The sequence below is a fragment of the Eriocheir sinensis genome, chromosome 3 (genome assembly GCF_024679095.1).
Source record: "Eriocheir sinensis breed Jianghai 21 chromosome 3, ASM2467909v1, whole genome shotgun sequence".
Lineage (NCBI taxonomy): Eukaryota > Metazoa > Arthropoda > Malacostraca > Decapoda > Varunidae > Eriocheir > Eriocheir sinensis.
Window position 1 is genome coordinate 28,491,627 of NC_066511.1, and position 21,045 is coordinate 28,512,671.

Sequence of the window (21,045 nt, forward strand, 5' to 3'; positions counted from 1 at the left end):
TAATCTAGTAACCAAAGCCAACCTCCTTCAACTAACCGATGCTGATTACAAGCGACTGAGAATTTATTGCAGGAGCAGGCGTGTGTAGGTCCACTCAGACGACTCTATTGGGATCCAACTGACCTGGTATCTGATTTTCAACGGTCTGACCTGTGAGAGAGACAGGTGAATACACTTCTCTTCACCTGGTCAGCGTACCTATTGATCCCGCTCCTCCCACGCTGCTCGATCACGTGACTGATGCTTCATCGTCCGTACTGTGTTAAGCTAATTTTAACTTTTTTTAAAGAATACATCACGGAGATCTTTGCAACGCCATGCTCATTTTTACGGTACCGGACAGACGAGGGGCTATCTATATCAAGCATATAAAAGATCCACACTAAACTACTTTTTGAGTGTTTTAGAGACAATTAAGGTGGTGTCACACTGGACTTTTCTCTCAAACTGCTTGCTGGGCGCCGAGTATTTTCTGGCGGGCAGATGAGCAGCACCGTCACCCTCAGGAAGCCAACGTTTCGTCAAGCATCGAGCATCATCACTCGCGGTGGCATATAAATAAACAAACAATAAACATTCCGGGTCCTGGACGTCGCCATTACCCGCCTTTCCATTAACGAATGTAGAATTTAGGAATTCTACATATACCGTTGAGAGGGAAACTTGGAAAGGTTCGAGAGAAATACACTGGCTGGGGAAGCCACTTTTCTTGTTTTCATTTGAGCTTCTTGCTGGTCATGCTGAGAACTACTTACTCTCCGTCCGGGGGTTGTAGTGCAAGATATTGGAAGCAGGGATGACTCGGTTCGTGAATACTAAGATGTTGAAAATTAAAGTTCTGGGAAGACAGCGACTAATTTGCTGGAGAATGAAAAGAATGAAGTTGTGAGAAAACTTACGAAACGCCAGTGAAGAAAAGAACAATCCAACGATACCTGGAAGACATGGAATGGTAGGGCTACGGCTCCATGAAAAAAAAAAAAGTGAAAAGAGGCGACTGAAAGAAAGGGAATCAAAGGGCTGGATGGGATGGAGTTTATACAACTTAAATAATATTTCCTTTTTAGCATTCTAACAGGGATATGTCTGGCCGCATATACATTTCGCGTCATGAAGAAACAAGTGCAGGTACAGATGATACGGATTCCATCAACTAAGGATCGTCTCAGTACGGGTCGAGTTAGACTAATATAAGGACATCACTTCTTCATGAATGGATCACTAAACTCCAGCCAGCGGGAGTCCTTGGAGTCCGTAGTACTGTCAAAACTATCAAATGGGTCGTGACGGCATCTCTTAAACAACAAAGGGTCGGAGCTAGGGTAATTTAACGACCACCATTAAAGCGTCGAGGGCGGGGGCGCCGAGACTTGAGGGTCACATGGACGGCAGGCAGCCTCGGTCACTTCACTTGATGATTGTCTTTAACTGATGAATTCCTAAATTTACTATGATACGTTTGTCTTAGTCGATACTGATTAAATTATGGCTTTGTACTCGTAAACCACACACATATACACACACATATACACACACAAATACACACTCCCATTGTATTTATTCATCTATCATGATTCTTTGGTCTTATGACGTCGATACTGTATAATTCATGGCCTTAAATGAGTGAAACCCACACAACGTACACATACACTAACACACACTCACACTGTATTTTTAATCTATAACGATACCTTGGTCTTATGACGTCGATACTGTATAATTCATGGCTGTGTATCAGTGAAACACACACACACACACACACACACACACACACACACACACACACACACACACACACACACACAGTCAAATACAAGCTAAAAACTCAGTATCTCAATTTTTCCATTTTTCGCATGCTTCTTTCCCCGTTTTCCTTCTCGCTCCCCTTTCTGCCCCTTTCGTACCCTGCTCACACCACCGCCCTGCCTCGTTTTCCTCCCGACGAGCCGCTCAGCTTTAGGCGAAGGATTTAAGACCCTCGTGAGGCGCCGCGGAACCGTAAAACCTTCACTTCCTTCAAAAATGTGTCTCCGCTCACGTTGCTCATCTCTGTATTTAGTAAACGGGTTGTGATTACGTCAGAGTACGCTTCACACACACACACACACACACACACACACACACACACACACACACACACACACACACACACACACACACACACACATATGTCAACAGGCTGCCGCCCCTCGGTAGCACAAACAGACTGAATCATGCACGAACCACGCGGCCATGCGGTCAAGAAAGGAAATGGAGGAGGAGGAGGAGGAGGAGGAGGAGGAGGAGGAGGAGGAGGAAGAGGAGGAGGAGGAGGATAAGTAAACATGAAAAATTATGAGAGAAACAAAGAAGAAAGGAAAGATATAGAATTTTAGAAAGAAGAGGGAGAAAGGAAAGAAGAAAGGAAGGAAGGAAGGAAGGAAAGAGGGGAAAAAGGGAGGAAGAAAGGAGGAAAGAAGGAAGGAAATGAAGAAAAATAAGAAAGGAATAAACAAATAAATAAAGAAAAAAAGAAAGACACTGAGAAGGAAAGGAAGGTACGAAGGAAAGGCGAAAGGAATGAAGCTGAGACATTATGTATATAAGTAAAAGAGCCAGAAAGGGGATCACTGAAGGAGGGGAAAGTGAAACGAAGGAGAGGGTAGAGTAGGTAATGAGTGATGTGGGAGAGGGGAGACGGTGTGGTGTCGTCAGACATCCTTTGTCGTGAGACATCCCATCATGAGCTTCGCATCGCGGAACCTAATTTTTACTATCACAGAGTAACTAAGTGAAGCATCTAAGTGTAAAAAAGTACCAAGGAGGACGCAAAAAGCGATGCAAAGCGGAACAGGTCACAAGAAGAAAAAGTGATTATTGATATCGTAGTTATATACATACATACGTCATCATTTGCTTTTATAATAATATAAATAAACTCGGGGGGGACAAATCCCGACAAGCAGTCGACAAAAGACACGGTACCGTTTCGAAATTCATGAACGTATTCAGGATGGGATGTCTCACGCAACGGGAGATATGACACCACAACGGAACGAAGTGGACTCATAGAAAAAAAAAGAGGAAACACGAAAGCGTGAAGGTGCAGATAACAAGAAGCCTGTTTGCTTATAACGACATTGCCTGCTGTAGTAATACAATTAATTCTTCAGGTTCTTCAGTGACTTACAAATCTGATTAAAGCGCTAACTCTACGTAGACACGGAAACCTTCAGATCACTCCAGACGCAACAAATTAACGGTCAATATGATGTCTTAAGAAGTTGACTGTTTTGCCGGAAGTTTGCTCAATTGGTGGGATGATGATGATGAGGAGGAGGAACAGGAGGAGGTGGAACAAAGGATCGAAGATAAAGAGTACAAGGAGGAAAAAGAGCAGCAGCAGCAGAATTGGCAACAGCAACAGCAGCAGCAGCAACAGAGGGAATAAGCAATGGACCAGGAAGAAGAAGCGAAGGAGTAAGAGAAAGAAGAAAAAGAAGAAGAAGAGGAGGAGGAGGAGGAGGAGGAGGAGGAGGAGGAGGAGGAGGAGGAGGAGGAGGAGGAACAAAAGTCCGCGATAACAAGCAGGCGCAAGAACAGCGGAAAGGAAGATAAAAAAATTAAAAAAAGATGACAAGGAACCGCAAGAAGACATGACTTGCCGGGGTGTCTTCCTCCTTACTCTCTTCCCTCTTCTCTTCCTCCTTTTCCTCCTCCTCCTCCGATTCCTTCTCGTCGCTCTCTTCTTTGCCCCGAGCGATCAATGACCTTCACTCTCGACCTTGGCCTCGCCCTTCGAGACTACTCGCGGCAGAGTCTGGGTCGGGGCCACGCCGGGAACCTCTGGCATCCCGTGAGTACTGGACGACCCCACTCCGTTCCCACTCCCCTCGCCCGCACCACTCACCGCCGCCTCAACACCTCGTCCACTCACCTCCTTCCCTTGTAGTTTTTCCTCCTCTTCTCTACTCCTTCCTTCTTCTCCTCTTCCCATTCACAAATACCTTAACAGCGTCCAATCACTTTCGTTTTTTTTTTCCTCTCCTCGTTGCTATTGTTTTTTTTTCTCCCTATTCATCAGCATCTCATTTCTTTTTTTTTTCCTTCTCTTTTCTCTTTTCTTTCTCTCCTTCCACTCACCACCAACTTGACAATCTCCATCCATCTCCTTTCGCTGTTTTCCTTATCTTCTCCTTTTCTTCTTAACAGTTTATCACCACCTAAACAGTCTCCGTCCACCTCCTTCGTATTTTTTCCTCCTTTCTTCCCCCTCACATACACTTTAAGTCTCCCTTCGTTTCTTCCTCGTTTTCTCTCTTCCTTCCTCTTTTTTTCTATTTACCAACACCTTAACAGGCTCCACTTCCTTTCGTTTATTTCGTTCCTCTTTTTCCTTTTTTTTTCTTCCTATTTTCCAACACCTTAAGAGTCACCAATTACTTTAATTTTCCTTTACTCCTCTTTTCTATTCCTTTTCTTCTCATTCACCAGCATCTCAAGTCACCTTTTTTTCTCCTTTTCTTCTGTTTTCTTTTTTTTCCCATTCACCAACACCTTGACGGTCTCCACTTCCTTCCGTTTATATCTTCCGCATCTTTCTTTCTCTTCTTCCCACTCAAATATTTTAAGAATCTCCACTTCCTTTCGTTGCTTTCTTTCCTCTTCTTCTTCTTTCATTTTTTCTTCCCATTCACCACCACCTTAACAGCCTCCTTTTTTTAATTTTCTTCCTCCTCGTCTCTCTTCCTTCTCTTCTCCATCTTTCTCACCGCACCCTACCTCACCGTCTCCACACTCACATATATTTTCCCCCTTTCCTTCACTCCACAAGTCCACTCCATTCCTTTTCCCCTCTCCCTTGCATCACTCATCACCGCCTTGTCATCATCCATCTCTTTCCTTCTCTTTTCCCTTCCCTCTCTTCTTCTCCCCTCTCCTTTGCAGCATTTGTCACGACCACCACGTCATTCTCCGCCTCCTTTGTTCTCTTCTCTTCTTTATTCCATTCCATCATCACACTCCATTCCTCTCTTTCCATCTTCCTCCTTCAACACACTGTCTTCCTTTCTTCACTACTCCCTTTCTTCTCGTCCTCGTGTCTCTTTTCTCCATTGCCAAACTTTTCTTTTACTCGTCCTTTCTATGTTTGAAGATTCAGTGTTTCTGTTTCCTCCTTAAGTTTCTAAGTCTACGCTTTATTCGTTTAAAAATCGCTTCAACGGAATGGCGACTTGGGACTGAGTAACGACCTCTGCCCTGCATTAAATCCCTCTCATTCCTATCTCCCTCTCTCTGTTTATGCCTCCCATTAACTTCTTCCTCACTTTTTCTTTACACCATTGCATTATTTTGCGCTTCCTTCCGGCACTCTGTTTAATGTATACAGTGAGAGTGTGTGAGTGGGTGGGTGGGTGGGTGAGTGAATGAAGATATGAATGAATGAATGAGTGATTGTAGGGATGAGTGCGGGGATGAATATGTGTGTGAGTAAATGAATGAGAGTGCATGAGTGAGTGTTCGCTTCTCCCTCTCCCTTTTGCTTCCTCTCTATTCATATTCTGCGTTAGTAAACATATATCCCGCCTTCCCCTGCACCAGCGCCCTCTCGACACCTCCACCCAAATCACTTTTCCTCGAACTTATTCCTCTTCCTCTCCACGGACGAAAAACCAAAGCATATATACCCTCCAACTTTCCCGTCATGTGTTGCAGAAAAATCGCAGCGTGTGATGGAGATAAAATGGGAATATACGAGTGGAAAGAAAGATAAAATGTAGGAGAGACAAAGAGGGCGTGTTGAATGGTGTGTGTGTGTGTGTGTGTGTGTGTGTGTGTGTGTGTGTGTGTGTGTGTGTGTGTGTGTGTCTGCTATTCATACACACACACACACACACACACACACACACACACACACACACACACACACACACACACACACACATGCACGCACACACACGCACACACGCACGCATACTCGCACACCTGTTTCAAGCAGAGTTTTTCACACAGCGCCTCGCATACACCTCACAAGCTTCCAGAATTTACAGCATCGTTCAGGCCGGCAGTGAGTGCACGCAGGAACGAACTGGCGAACTTTGCAAAACTAGAAGAGGCATGCATCGAGTATTCTGTGTATCTCTGACTCAATGTATCTCTGTATGTATATGTATCTATGTATCTGCAATTACCCATCTACCTATTTGTCTATCTTTATCTTCATATTTGACGATCTATTTAGAGTTGAAAGTAAGCAGTTGGAGCGGATACGAAACAGAAATATTTCCATCGCTGTTCGCAAAATTTCATCCCTCGGAACATGATCAGTGCAACCAATACCCGCCCCAACACCTCTTTCCTCCCCGCCCCGAACACCACGCCTCGCCCCGCACTCCATCCCTCTGACCCCACCAACCTGTACATGCATAACACCTCTCCACTCACTTCCATTGTTAAGCAAGCAAATCAGGACACTCTCTCTCTCTCTCTCTCTCTCTCTCTCTCTCTCTCTCTCTCTCTCTCTCTCTCTCTCTCTCTCTCTCTCTCTCTCTCTCTCTCTCTCTCTCTCTCTCTCTCTCTCTCTCATATTTTGTGTTCTTTTATACCGCCATAATTTGATTTACTTTCCGCCGCTCCTCTTGGTGAGTAAGTTGCCTTCAATTTATCTCTCCGCTGCCACCAAAGTTTGTTAGGAGGCTATTTAACGTACAAAATAACCTTTTATGATGTATTTTACGTTTAGAAAATTTAATGTAAAACGATCGCATTTTCCCGGGAGAAAGAATGAGGAGGAGGACGCGGAAGAGGAAGAGGCGGAAAGGGAAGAGGAAGAGGAGGACAAGGAGAACAAGGACGAGGAGGAAGTAATCATAACTTTCGGGGTTGCATTTAACTCCTGCTTAGGACGCTTCCGAATACTTACGTTTTTTAGTCTGCAAGAAGAGGAATGTTCATAGAATGCTCCCTCTATGCCAAAGCAGCTTGTACACCTTACCTGAAAATTGAGAGTGAAGGAAACCGTAAGTGTGTGGAATTACGCAGTATTAGAACGACAAGTACATACTAGAGGCGTGGGTAGTGTGTGGATTCATATAATTATATCCCCAAATGTAGCCGGGACAGCTGTAATCCCAAGTAATCCCTGCATGAACAAATTATCCTGTACTGCGAAGTATAATTATTAAAGCCAATCATTGGACAGTATTAATTATAGTATTACAATGCATTCATTACCAGTCTGAAACATTGTATACAACCCCCCGACCCCCTCTCTCTCTCTCTCTCTCTCTCTCTCTCTCTCTCTCTCTCTCTCTCTCTCTCTCTCTCTCTCTCTCTCTCTCTCCAGCACACACACACACACACACACACACACACACACACACACACACACAACCACTAAAAGCATCAAGTAATATTAGTTTATTAGTAATACTGCAGAAGTAAAGCTCTCTACCCATATCCTCCCCATCCCCACCCAGCTACTATCCTGCACCAGCACCAGCAGCAAGAGCCTGAGCCGAGCACCACACGAGCCAAGCACCGCCCACAAAATATTCATGAGCTAAACACACGGACCACTCAGCCCCCAGCCGCGTCCGGCTCATGGCAACACTACCACGCACTCCCTCGCGGCCGTCGCCACCACCACCATCACCTCCACCACCCCCTCGACTACCACCATCCCCACAACCACCACCATACCCATTACCACCACCACCAAGGACGAAACTCATCATCACCACCATAACACTATCGCCACTACACACCCTTCCTGCCATCGTAGCCACAACCACCACCACCACCACTTGCACCATCACCACCACCACCACGAAGGAGGAGACACCATCACACCATCACCACTACGCAACCTTCCTTCCTTCGCCGCCGCCACCATCCCATCACCACTATCATAGCCTTACCAACAAATGCAACACCACCACCATCATCATCACACGTGCCCCTCACAGTACAACCAACACCACCATCATTATCATCACCCACACACAATCTCAATATTACCATCACCACCAACACCACTACCACAAGATACAAGCCTCATCATCAACCACTCCATCACCATCCACCAGCACCACCACCAGCACTATACAGACATCATTACCGCAACCCAACCCACCCCACTATTTGGATAAGCATAAAATAAAAAGAAGAGCAAAGAGAGATTGAGAAAGTTAAAAAAAAAGAAAAATAAAAAAGAAAAAAAAAAAAAAAATAATAAAAAAATTTGCCAAAAAAAAATGGGGAAAAGGGAGAGAGACAAAAAGAAAAAAAACGATAAGTGAGTTCTTTTTTTTTACTCGTTTGACTCCGGGCTAGCAATAACACAAGTAACCTCGTAGTGTTATTCTTTCCTGTCCTTTTTTCCCTCTTACCTGGAAACTGAGACAATGACACCGTGTACTAGACTCGTTTTCATTTTTTTATGTTCCTATTCCTTCCACTTCTTCCTCCACTTCTTCCTCCTACTCCAACTACTACTCTTATTAACACTCCTACTACTCCTACTCCTACTTCTACTACTACTACTACTACTACTACTACTACTACTACTACTACCACTTATATTTCCTCCTCCTGCTTCCTCCGACGCTACCGCTGTCATTATCTCCCCCATCAGTGCTATATAAATCTACGGGATTCGGTCATCACATTTCACTTACCTGCCAAAAAGTGAAAACAGCGAATCATTTATAGATAACATTCTCTCTCTCTCTCTCTCTCTCTACTAACTTTATTTGCTCCCTCTTTCAATTCCTCTTCCCCCTTATTTTTCCTCACATTCTCCCTTGGTCTTCTCTTCTCTTAGCTTCCAGTTACTTTTCTTTCATTATTCTCTCTCTCTCTCTCTCTCTCTCTCTCTCTCTCTCTCTCTCTCAGAAAGTTACACTCTCGCAACTACCTATAAAATGTGAGTCTTCTTAGCGCAACTTGCTGCTCTGGTGTTAAGGCACTGCACGTAAACTCGCAAACGAAAACTAATATGCTCCCCTTAATAGGTAAAATGCGTATAAGGTTTTAATATGAACGTATAGGAGGAGGAAGCTTTTACTACCTAGAAAGAATATGCGGATAACTTCCTTAGAATGTCATAAGAGTAAATTCAAATACATCATAAACATTGTCCGGAGGGGAGGGAGAGAGAGAGAGAGAGAGAGAAATTAAAAATGAAAGAAACAAACAAACAAACAAACAAACAAAAGCAGAGAAGGAAGGAAGAAAGATAGGTGGAAAAAAAAGGGAGAGAGAGAGAGAGAGAGAGAGAGAGAGTCCTTCGCCCATCACTCGTCTGCGTCCAAGCGAGCATAACGCCACTCGTCGCTGGAACCTCGCTCTTATCTCCGTCATTAATTTTCTCTTATCCTTCACACCGTCTTTCGTGTCTGCTAATGATTCGAAGCTACAGAACAACTTCAACGCTTTTTCCCTTTTCGTTCTTTACCAATTTCTTCCCTTCTATCTTTTTTCTTTCGCTTTTTTTTAAACGTGAAAAGGCAACACGAGCTCTCCATTGAGGGTTTCTTTACGTGTCCTTCCTCTAGTAGCATTTTTATCTTGTTTCATCTTCAATACATTTACCTTTACCATCATTACCACTACTTCGTTCACTCTTTGTCCACTATTTTCATCTCAGCCTCTTTTTTTTAATAAGTATCTCTATAACTTTCTTCTCCTTCTCTACATTATGGTTAAACTGTTTTCATCCTTTACAACTAACTTTTTTATTAATTCTTTGTCATGCTCCTTTTTTTATCATTCCCACCTCCTCATTACCTTTGTCTCCCTTCCTTAATCCACGGTGCGTTATTTTTACCCCTAACCTTGCAATATGATCCTTCTTCGTAATTGCATCTTCCTCCTCTTCGTCAGGGTTCATTATTTTCCTCCCACCCTCTGTACTGCCTTACCTCTCTACTCTACTCTTCAGTCAACAGTTCCTCCGTCTTTTTCTTTCGTCTTTACACCGTTTGTCTATGTTCTTATATGTCTTCATTCCATATCTTCTCGACATAAACTTTTGATACTAAATGATATATATTTTATTGATGTTCTCGTTGTTGTTAATATTACTCCCTAGGGGGAGCACGGGCTATGGGGGAGCCCGTCTGAGAAGGCTTGCTAGATGGATTTTCTTACGGTGGCGGGTATGAATATACGAAATTTGTGATCTCCGAGTCAGGAGTGCTGGCCACACGTTCAGCAGCCAGCTGCCGACCCATGACTTCGTCTAAAGGGGCAGGTAGGCCGGGGTGATGGAGGAGCTCTGCTGCGCCTCTCTCTCTCTCTCTCTCTCTCTCTCTCTCTCTCTCTCTCTCTCTCTCTCTCTCTCTCTCTCTCCCCCGTTTAGTTTTTCCTCTCAGATGTTTTTTCTTCAATTTCCTTATCTAGCATTCTAAATTTAAGTTGCGAGAATGACTATTAACGTTTCTTTTTTCCTCCCTAATCTCCATTCCCTTTCCCTCTCCTCCATACACAATTCTTCTTCTTGGATGCTCATTTATTTTCCATTTTTTCCATCTCCTTAGCTCTGGGAGGCTACCTAACTCCTTTAATAGAGGTTACGTTAATCCAGCAGACTCTTCCCTCGCCTCGCGCTTCTTCCCACTCATCAATGAACCAACACCTTTGTTAAACTTCGAATAAATCTAATTCTATATACTTTTAATCATCCCTAGCTCCTGGTCTTTATTTCCGGGATTTTGTGCAGTCATTTACCGCATCTGTACTTTGCGTGTGCGGGAGAGGAAGGTCGGTAGGTAGGCAGGTAGGTAGGTAGGTGGGCAGGTAAGTAGGTTGACAGGTAATATATGTTTCGTAGCTCTGTATTATCGATCAGTTTAACGTTCATAGTGTGTGTGTGTGTGTGTGTGTGTGTGTGTGTGTGTGTGTGTGAGCTGCGTGCGCCGCCATCCTACGTAAAATAAACCAGTTTCCATGAAGACTTACCGCGTGTCGATAACAGTAACGGTATAAAGGTCAGAGGTAAGACACCAAGACACAAAGGTTGGGTGGAGGTGAACTTGAATCTAGAGTGTTGAATTTCATGGTTATGAGGCTACGGAAGGAGAAGAGAAAACCAGTGCGTGGAAAGAAGGAAACAGGACACAGGTAAAAAACATAAAAAGACAGAAAAAAACAACCAGCAAAGAAAATGTTGAGCCTACAGTCTTACAATACATAGTTCTTAGGCTTCAGAAGGAGGAGAATAGAAAACCCAGTGCGTAGAAACAGGGAAATGGAGGTGGCACAAGGGAAAAATAAACTGCGGGGACGGGACACAGGAAAAAGCGTAAGAAGAGAAAGAAAGAAAGGAAAAAAAGAACATATAGTGTACGAACTGCATAATACAAGTTTCTAGGAGAAGAATAGAAAAAACAGTACGTGGAAGTCGGATAAAAGAGAAAAATAAATTGCATGAACGAGAAACATGAAAAAAAGGTCGTGAGAAAACAGAAAAAAACAATGCAAATAGAGGAAAGAGAAAAAACAAAAACAAGGCGATGCGAAAGGAAGTTACACGACAACGATAATATAAAGGAAATACAGAAACATGTAAAGAGAGGCACAAAAAAGCAAAAAAAAAATGACGATAAATTAAACCGAGCCTTATTGTACCCTCAACGCTAATGGTAATGACATACAAATAATACAAAATGAAATACCTAAGAGGCTTCAAGATGTTACGATGCCTAGAAAGTCAATTAGTCACATAATCAGCCGGTCAGTTCCCTTAAAATGCCAATCTGTCACCGAATCAGTCAGTCATTCAGTCCAACCATCCAGCCAGTCTCCCACACAAACAGTCACTCTCCCACTCAGTCAGTCAAGGAACCAGACCCAATAAGGCAAGTCAGTCACTAAGCCACTTCATTAAACACTTAGTCCATCGCCTAAACCAACGAGCCAACTTAAGTCACATAAAGCCAGTCAGTCAACCAGTTAACCAGTCATCATCCGACCTGTTAGCCAGCCACAGAAAGTCCCCCATCATTTTATCAGTCACCCAGTCAGTCAGTCACTTCGCTAGTCAGTCCAGTAGTCACCCATCCATAATTCATCTATCTTATTAACACTTTTCTCAAATCTCTCTCTCTCTCTCTCTCTCTCTCTCTCTCTCTCTCTCTCTCTCTCTCTCTCTCTCTCTCTCTCTCTCTCTCTCTCTCTCTCTCTCTCTCTCTCTCTCTCTCTCTCTCTCATGCATACATTCATTCATACTGGCAATCAAACATCCATACACCCAACCATCCAAACTCACATACATACATACATACATGCATACATACATATACATACATGCAGAAACATACAAATACAATATAAAACAAACATCGAGTATATTAACATATATCTGAATTCAATTTCCTTTACAACATGGAAAAATACAAACACACACACACACACACACACACACACACACACACACACACACACACACACACACACACACACACACACGAGCTCACCTGTACAAAATAGAGGAGTAAACATTTTTTATTTAAACAGGAAACAAAAAATAACTTGCATGTATTACTGAAACTATAAAAATATCGGTAAAATTGCCCTTGGAAAATGTGCCCCTGAATAATTTTGTATCTAAACACCTTAAAAATTATATATAGTCTACTTGTTTGCAATTATTGGGTATTTGGGTAGGCGGTGGCTGAGTGGTAGCGTGCTGGGCCCACATTCACCACGTGATGGACGACGCGGGTTCGAATCCCCACGCTACCACCTCGGATTTTTCGGTCACCGCCGAGTGGCTTAAAACTACCCACATGCTGTCCTGAAGACCACCCATCAACCCGGACTCTAGAGAAAACCGTCCAAGTGAATCAAGAAGGAGTTCCGGGGAGGCAGCATGAGCCAAGAGAAGATGGCGCCACTATAAACACTTGCCTGCGCCATGACGGGCTGGGGCCGAATACCAAGCCTACTGGAGCTATAGGCCTAGACGGAAAAAAAAAGCTGCTCTCCCCTTGGGCCGCCTCCTCCTCCTCCTCCTCTTTATCTCCTCTTCCTCTTCTTCTCCCTGCCCTTCCCATAATACTATTCCTTATCCTTCTATTTACTCCACAACGTCTGACCTGTTTCAACCCTTTTCATCATTCCCCTTCCCTGTTCCTTTTGCTACCCATCCCTTATCTTCCCTTCTTATCCTCTTCGTCCTCCCCTTTTCTTCCCTATTCCTTCGCCTTCATCTAATTAGCGTATTCCCTTTCCTTGCTTGTCCTTCTTTACTCCACTTTCCTTTCTTTTCCTTCCTTTTTATTTCCTTTCCTTTTCTTTCAATTTATTTTCTTTCATTACTTTCCCTTCCCCTTCCTTTCCTTCCCTTCCTTTCTCTTCCCTTTCTACCCTTTCCTTTCCCTTCCCTTCTACTCTCTTCCTTTCCTTTTCCTTTCGTTTCCTTTCTTTTTCCTTTCGTTTCCTTTCCTTTCCTATCCTAACCCATCCATTATCATCCTTCTCTTTTCCTTTTCTTTTCTTTACCTTTTTCCTTTCGTTTCGTTTCGTTTCCTTTCCTTTCCTTATTTTCCTTTCCCTTTCCTTTCCTTTTCTTTCCTCTCTTTTCCTACCCTTCCTTTCCCTTCTCTTTCCTTTCCTTTCCCCTCCTCTCCTTTACCTCCTTCCCTTCCTCTCCCCGAGCATACAACCCTTCACTCATCCGTACACGAATGGATTAGCTCAGCTGACTGAACTGACCAACAGCTGACAGCATGTTCAACAGGTACTCTGTGTGTGTGTGTGTGTGTGTGTGTGTGTGTGTGTGTGTGTGTGTGTAACAATGATGACAATAAAGATGACTATGCTGAACGAACGCGATAAACCCTTCTCGAGAACACTCAAAATAAAGAAAAACCAACGTCGCATAAACGAAACTTAAAAGATAACTCGTGCAAACAAAACCAAAGACGAAGAGGATGGAAGGAGGTGATGAGCCTTGGTTGGATCCTCACTTCCGCTTTATGTTCGTCTTTTTCTGTTCATCCTCGGCTGTACACGACCCACAATGCTGTGCTGGGCAAAGAACGGCGCTTTTATGCAGGGACAGCGTGTGGCCACAGTTCACCTTGTATAGTCTGTCCGCCTGATGAAATAGTGAAGCAAAGGTGGTGTTGAGGTCGTGTAGGGTCAGCATAGGTAACACACAGCATGCCTGACGTGGGTGTTCACTGGCGTATATGTATCATGAAACGCCTCGTGTTGTGAAATTATTCATACCTAGTTATCAGTGTGATCAAAATATATCAACTGTAATTTAGCAGTAGTGCAACTGTAGCCTTCCAAGCTCGCTGGACAAAAGGAGCAGGAGATAATCCTCTGAGAAGCCAACAATTCTGGGCCAGTGTTTCTTCAAGGCTCTTTAAAAAATCTCGAATCTAATCTGTACCAGCAGTTCGTAATAAGGACTGAAGCGAAAGAGGGCGTTACTTTCCTTTTGGATGCCTAAGACGGCAAGGAATTTTCGAGGCACTATTGTGTTTTCCAGTATCTTCTCAAGTCCATTGCTCTATTCAATTGAAAAATAAATCCCTCCTATGCCAGCATAACGACTATCAGTAAGATTAAACCTTTTCAAAGTATTCCCCAATCACATGCAGCTTTGGTTGGAAATAAAAACATGGCTCCAGGAACAGGCAAATGATATACAGTATGTACATTCAGTGGGGTTGGGAGGAGCTCTTTTTGAGGCGAGCAAGAACAGAGCATTCGTGTAAACTAGATCAATTAATCAATCAGTGGGGGCATACGCCGGGGGGCGCGTCGCCTCGCCCACCCTACGACGCCAAGTCCGGGGGTCCCTCCGGGCGAGTCTCCATGCAGGCCCCCTTCCCAACCCGAGTATCACCCCCCCCCCAGGAGAGATGGTCCGAATATATATTTTTTCAATATTTGGGAATGCGAATGCGAATTCGCGATTGCGATTATTATACTTGAGGGAATAATAATATACATTATTCGCGATTGCGATTATTATACTTGAGGGAATAATAATATACATTATTCCCGATTGCGATTATTATACTTGAAACACTTTCAAAATACTGCCACCCCTCTCTTGATGACATAGTGTGCAGTGCACCGCGCATCACACTGAGGAGGCACGGTGGTCAGTGCCGCCCGCGATGACTCTGGCACTGGGTAATGGATCACGTGGTGGTGGTGAGCCGGGGATAATCTTGCATGATTCAAACGCGTAGAAAACTTGACTGGACGAAATACGAACAGACCCAGAACAGTCATGTCCGGGTTATTCTCTCTCTCTCTCTCTCTCTCTCTCTCTCTCTCATTACACCCGCAGCATTTCGTATGTTAAAAGAACATTTTTAATAGGTCTATTAATCAGATTAATATTCGATATTCACAAAATATTCATAAGATTACATGCGAATGCGAATGCCAATGCCCCTCTAAAAACGCCTTTCTGTTCTTGCCCATTCTTATGCAATCCAAATCCCTTACGCAAGCGTTAATCAGCATCTTCATTCTTTCATCCCTTTAGCTAGTAAACTCTGTAACAGCCTTCCTTGTTCTGTATTATTTCCTCCTGCCTAAGACTTGAACTCTTTCAAGAGGGAAGGATCGAAAATGACTTCTCTCATTGGCCACTTTATACTTCCTCTTTTTCTCTATGCAGGAGCGGCGAGTAGCTTTATTTTTTTTTTTTTTTGGGGGGGGGATGGGGAGGTGGGTTGTTTGTTTTGTGTCTGTTGAGCTACTACTTCTGCTGTTAAAAGAAAAGAAAAACAACATACATGCGAATATTCAGACCATCTCTATTTCATACGCACCTGCACACTCGACTCAAGATAAACAGGCAGCAGAAAGAAGGACGGTCGGTCGGATGTGAAATTCTCTGTCTGCGTCAAGGGAGAATGAAACAAAACACACGCATAAACCTCATTGTCTCCACTGATTGGACGAGAATGAATGACGTCACAGATTAATGGGTCTTACGAGTTAAAGGTCATGTAGCCACTCCGCACACACACACACACACACACACACACACACACACACACACACACACACCTGGAACACCTTGGGCCATTGGTTCTATTTCTTCCTTCCGACTTTCTTCCTCCTCTCGACTTTCATTATTTCAGTTTATTTCCTCCTTCCTCCTTCCATATATATCGCCTAATTTCCTCCTCATTTCCAGTAAGTTCTCCCTCCCATTACCGTCGCCTCTCTTTTTCACAATTTTCCCATTCCTTTCCCCCTTCTCATTTTCCCTCCTCCAACCTCGCTCTCTCCTTCTCTCCACCCCACCCCCAACCCCCCCCCCTCTCTCTCTCTCTCTCTCTCTCTCTCTCTCTCTCTCTCTCTCTCTCTCACACACACACACACACACTCCATCCATTCTTGTCATCTTCAGTCACCCCTTAATTAACTATTCCTAAATGCCTCTCTCGTTCCCTCGTTTTCTTTTTCATAACACTTTTAGTCCTCTCTCTCTCTCTCTCTCTCTCTCTCTCTCTCTCTCTCTCTCTCTCTCTCTCTCTCTCTCTCTCTCTCTCTCTCTCTCTCTCTCTCTCTCTCTCTCTCTCTCTCTCTCTCTGTGCATTCACATTTGGTTCCCTTCCTGTGTGATATTTTTACTTCTTTTTGCACTCGCCTTTTTCTAGTTCTAGTTTTCCTCCTCCTCCTCCTCCTGCTCCTCTTTCTCTATCTTTCTATCGGTTTCTCTTTCTCTTCTTCCTCCTTCTCCTCCTCCTCCTCCTCCTCCCCCGTAGGTCACTCAAGTGGCTAACGAACTGACTAAATATCTAAAGCAGGCAGCGTCGTGATGAGCCAAAAGACTGTCTGCTGCCTGCTCATCCATGTTGCCATATTTATAGGTTTCTTCCTCTTCTTTTTCTTCCTCCTCCTCCTCCTCCTCCTCCTCCTCCTCCTCCTCCTCCTCCTTCTTCTTCTTCTTCTTCTTCTTCTTCTTCTTCTTCTTCTTCTTCCCTCAAAGGACTATAAACGCTAAATGGAGAGGGAAATAAATCGACTCGAGGTAATCTCTTTCTCGGTAAAACTTGGAGAGAGGAGATGAGGACTAGAGGAGGAGGAGGAGAAGGAGGTGGAGGAGGAGGAGGAGGAGGAGGAAGAGAAGGAAGACGGAGACGAGGACGAGGAGGACAAAGAGGAGGAGGTAACTAAATTGAATATGTATATGTATTGAAATTAATTAAGTATGATCGCAACTGGGTAAATAATTCTCGGTAATCTCACAGCCACAGAAGGTCAAGGTCAGTCCCCCAAAGGCAGAACCTGTATATAACTTTCTCTCGTCAGTGGAGTAACGCAATGAGAGAGGAATTAATCAGACACCATTTCGATGAGTGTGAGATGAAGTCCCAAGATATTACTGCACTTTTATTTTGTTTTGTGAATCTTGTTGTATTGGGCAGTGTCGTCGGCTCCTTGATGTTTTGGGGGAAGGAGGAGAAGATGGAGGAGAAGGAGGTGGAGGAGAAAGGGCAAGGGGAAGAAAAGAAAAAGAAGATGGAGGAGGGAGTGGTTAGGCACGGTGACGAAGGAAAAGGAGCAGTAAGAGGTTTGGTGCGGAGAAGGAAGAACATAAGGAGGAGGAGGAAGAGGAGAAGGGTGAAAGGTAGGGAAAAGGGATACAACATCTTACAACACCCAGGTGGCGGCAATCAATAACGCGGAAACACCGGCACAAGAGGAACCGAGATGGACCGAGAGGCATCACGAAAAACAAGGAAAAAAAATATATAAAAAAACGCACACAAATAATACAGTACCAAGTCATGGAAGTAAGAGGACAAAAGACAAAAAAAAAAGTAAAGACAAACACGGAGATAAAGGCGGCTGGTGGACGGGCCCACAAAACCCCACCGGCTGCCGTTCCCTGGCTGGCGGCGCCGCCCTCGCCCCCAGACGTGCTGTCTCGCCGCCGCCGCCGCCGCCAGGCCCGGGGTGGGGATGGGGTGTGATGGATCAGGCCAGCCGCCCCACCAGCCTGCTACCACCCCGCCAGCCATCCTGATCCAGCCACCCACTGTCTATCCTGATCCAGCTACCCACTGTCTATCCTGATCCAGCTACCCACTGTCTATCCTGATCTAGCCATTCAGCCACACACCACGCCAGCTGCCAGCCACCCCATACAGCCAGCCAGGTTATTACCATACTGCCAGCCAGCCATTCCTATTCTCCAATCATTCAGCCACACGCCAGCTACCACACAACCCATACAGCTAGCCAGTCAGTCTTTTACCACCTACCGTCACCCTATTCAAGCCTTTCAGCCACACGCCAGCCACCAGCCACCCCATGCAGCATGACAGTCAAGTTACCCACTCCCAGTCATTCAGCCATACAATCAGCAATTCATCCACACGCCAGTCACCAGCCACCCAGTCTGTCACCGTCCCACCAGTCACTGTCCCAACCATACAGCCATACAACCAACCTCAGCCAAGCGTCACCCATCAACTAATGTATAAAAGCCAGCCAGACAAGCACCATCCCTCTAGTCACTCTGCCCCAGCCATACAACCATACAAAAATCCATTAAGCCAAGCGCCAGCCATTAGCTACTATATACGGAAAGCCAGTCACGCCCAATCCCTCCAGCCGCAGTCATACAGCCATACAACCAGCCACCAGCCACCACATTTAGCCAGCCAGTCAAGTCTCTTCATTCCAGTCATCCTCTCCCAGCCAAGCAGACGGTATCTACCACTAACAGCCATCCAGTCTTTTACAATCTACCCCTATCACCAGCTAGAGTCAGCCAGCAAAACAAGCCATGCATCCACCACCCCAGCAGCCATTTAGCCACACAGCCATCCGCTACCCACCACAGAGCCACCCATTACCCTCCACAAAGCTTCCCGCCATCCCGCCATTATCCATCCTCCATTAACCAGGCACCCTCAATTCAGCCGGCCAGCCATTATGTCTCCCGCCACCTCCTTCCCTGTCTACCCAATCCTTGACGCCCTCCCCTCGCCCATACAGCCCGACACCCTTAATTCAGTCCCCCTGCCGATAAACCCCCTTACTCCCCTGCTCCCCTTCCTCTCCTTACCCTTCCTCTCTTTCCCTCCCCTTCCTCTCCTTACCCTTCCTCCCTTTCCCTCTCCTTCCTCCCCTTCCCTGTCTGTCGCGGCCCTCCAGCCAGCCCTCCGCCTCGCCAGCCCTCGGTCGTCGCCTCTCGCCGCCTCACGTCTCACCCCATAACGTTTCTTCTTCACTTTAATTATGATGATTTTCGGGTCAATTTAGCAGCGAATGGACGGAATTTCTGGCCGATACACGCATGCACGCGGAAGCATGAGAAAGAAGAGAAACACACACACACACACACACACACACACACACACAGTTTAATTTTTAATAAGAAATCATGACATAAGAATATGAGGAAGCATAAACAGGCAAGGAAATCCGAAATGTGAAGAGAAGAGATAATTAAAGAAATAAAGATCATGAAAATAATGAACTGGGAGGAGCACGATGAAAAATATGAAAAGAGACGGCAAGGAAGAGGGAGAAAAAAGGAAAAAAAATAAGCAGGAAGAAAGGATTAGAAAGGAAGGAGGGAGGGGAGGAGAGAGGCAGCAAGGAAGGAAAGGAAAGGAGGCGCGGGAGGATAAAGAAAGATATAAGAGAAAACGAAATAAATGAAGGCAGGACAAAAGGAGAAAGGAGGGAAGGAAGGAAAGGAGGCGCGAGAGACGATAAAAAAGAAAGAAGAGAAAACGAAATAAATAAAACCAGGAAAAGGGAGAAAAGGAGGAAGGAAGGAAGGCAGGAAGGAAGGAGGAAAGACCAGCCAGTGTTTACCCCTTCTCCTCATCCTCCTCCCCCCCCCCCTAGGTGGGTCTAAACCAACAGAAGACAATAAGGGGAGGAGAGCGTGACCCGAGCCCCTAACCAAGCCGAGAGGAGGAGGAGGTGGAGGAGGAGAGAAAGGATGCTGGGAAGGAACTGGACAGGAGGAGGTGGAGAGAAAAGATGATGAAGAGGTGGAGAGGAGGAGTCGGGGAAGAAGTGGAGAGGAGGAGTTGTGAATGAAGATGTAGTGAAGGAGGTGGAGAAGAAGGTTGGGTGGAGGATCATAAAGTGGAGGTGGAGAGAAAAGATGATGAAGAGGCAAAAAGGAGAAGGGGCGAGGAATAAGAGGCCAGGGGAAGGGGTGGAAAGGAGGAGTCGGGAATAACAATGATGGGAAGGAGGTGGAGAAGAAGGTGGAGAGGAAGATCATAAGGAAGAGGTGGAGAGAAAAGATGGTGAAGAGGTGAAAATGGGAAGGAGGAGGGTATCAAGAGGCTGTGGAAGAGGTGGAGAGGAGGAGTCGGGGATAAAAAATGAGAAGGAGGTGGAGAAGAAGGTTGGGAGGAGAAGGAGGAGGAGAGAAAAGATGATGAAGAGGAGGAAAGGGGAAGGGGCGGGGACTAAGAGGCAGAGGAAGAGGTGGAGATGAAGAGTTGGAATGAAAGACGCAGTGAAGGAGGTGGAGAAGAAAATGGGGAGGAAAGATTTTAAGGAGGAGGAGGAAGTGGAAGCAAAGAAGCGGGGGAGAAGGAGGAAAGGAAAAAAGAATGGAGATAGATGAGAGGAAAGAGGGTAAGAAGGAAGACAGGAAGAAGTGTACTGAGGAGGCGGTGGATGGGAAAGTTGGAAAGTTTCGTTTAGTCGGCGCAACATCTGTGGTCATATGCCGGAGAGAGACAGAACAGGCTGCAGAGGAAGTGGGAGGGAAGGAGGTGGAGAGAAGGATACAAATAGGAGGAAATGGGGAGGAAAGATGAGTGGGAGGAGGTGGCGGGAAGGAGAGAAAAGCAATAGTAATGATGGGTGGAGGGAAAAAAAACGGATGGTTATGAGGATGGAGGAAAAGAAAAAAGAAGAAGAGGAGGAATTTCTAGGATGAGGTGATGAGAGATGAAGGTGATGGAAGTGTTGGGGCTGGTGGTGGTGGTGGTGATGATGGTAATGGTGAAGATGAGAGGAGGTAGCGGGAGGAATCAGTGAGAGATGAGAAAGAAAACACCATTAGAGAAAGAGAAGGAGGAATAGGAGGAG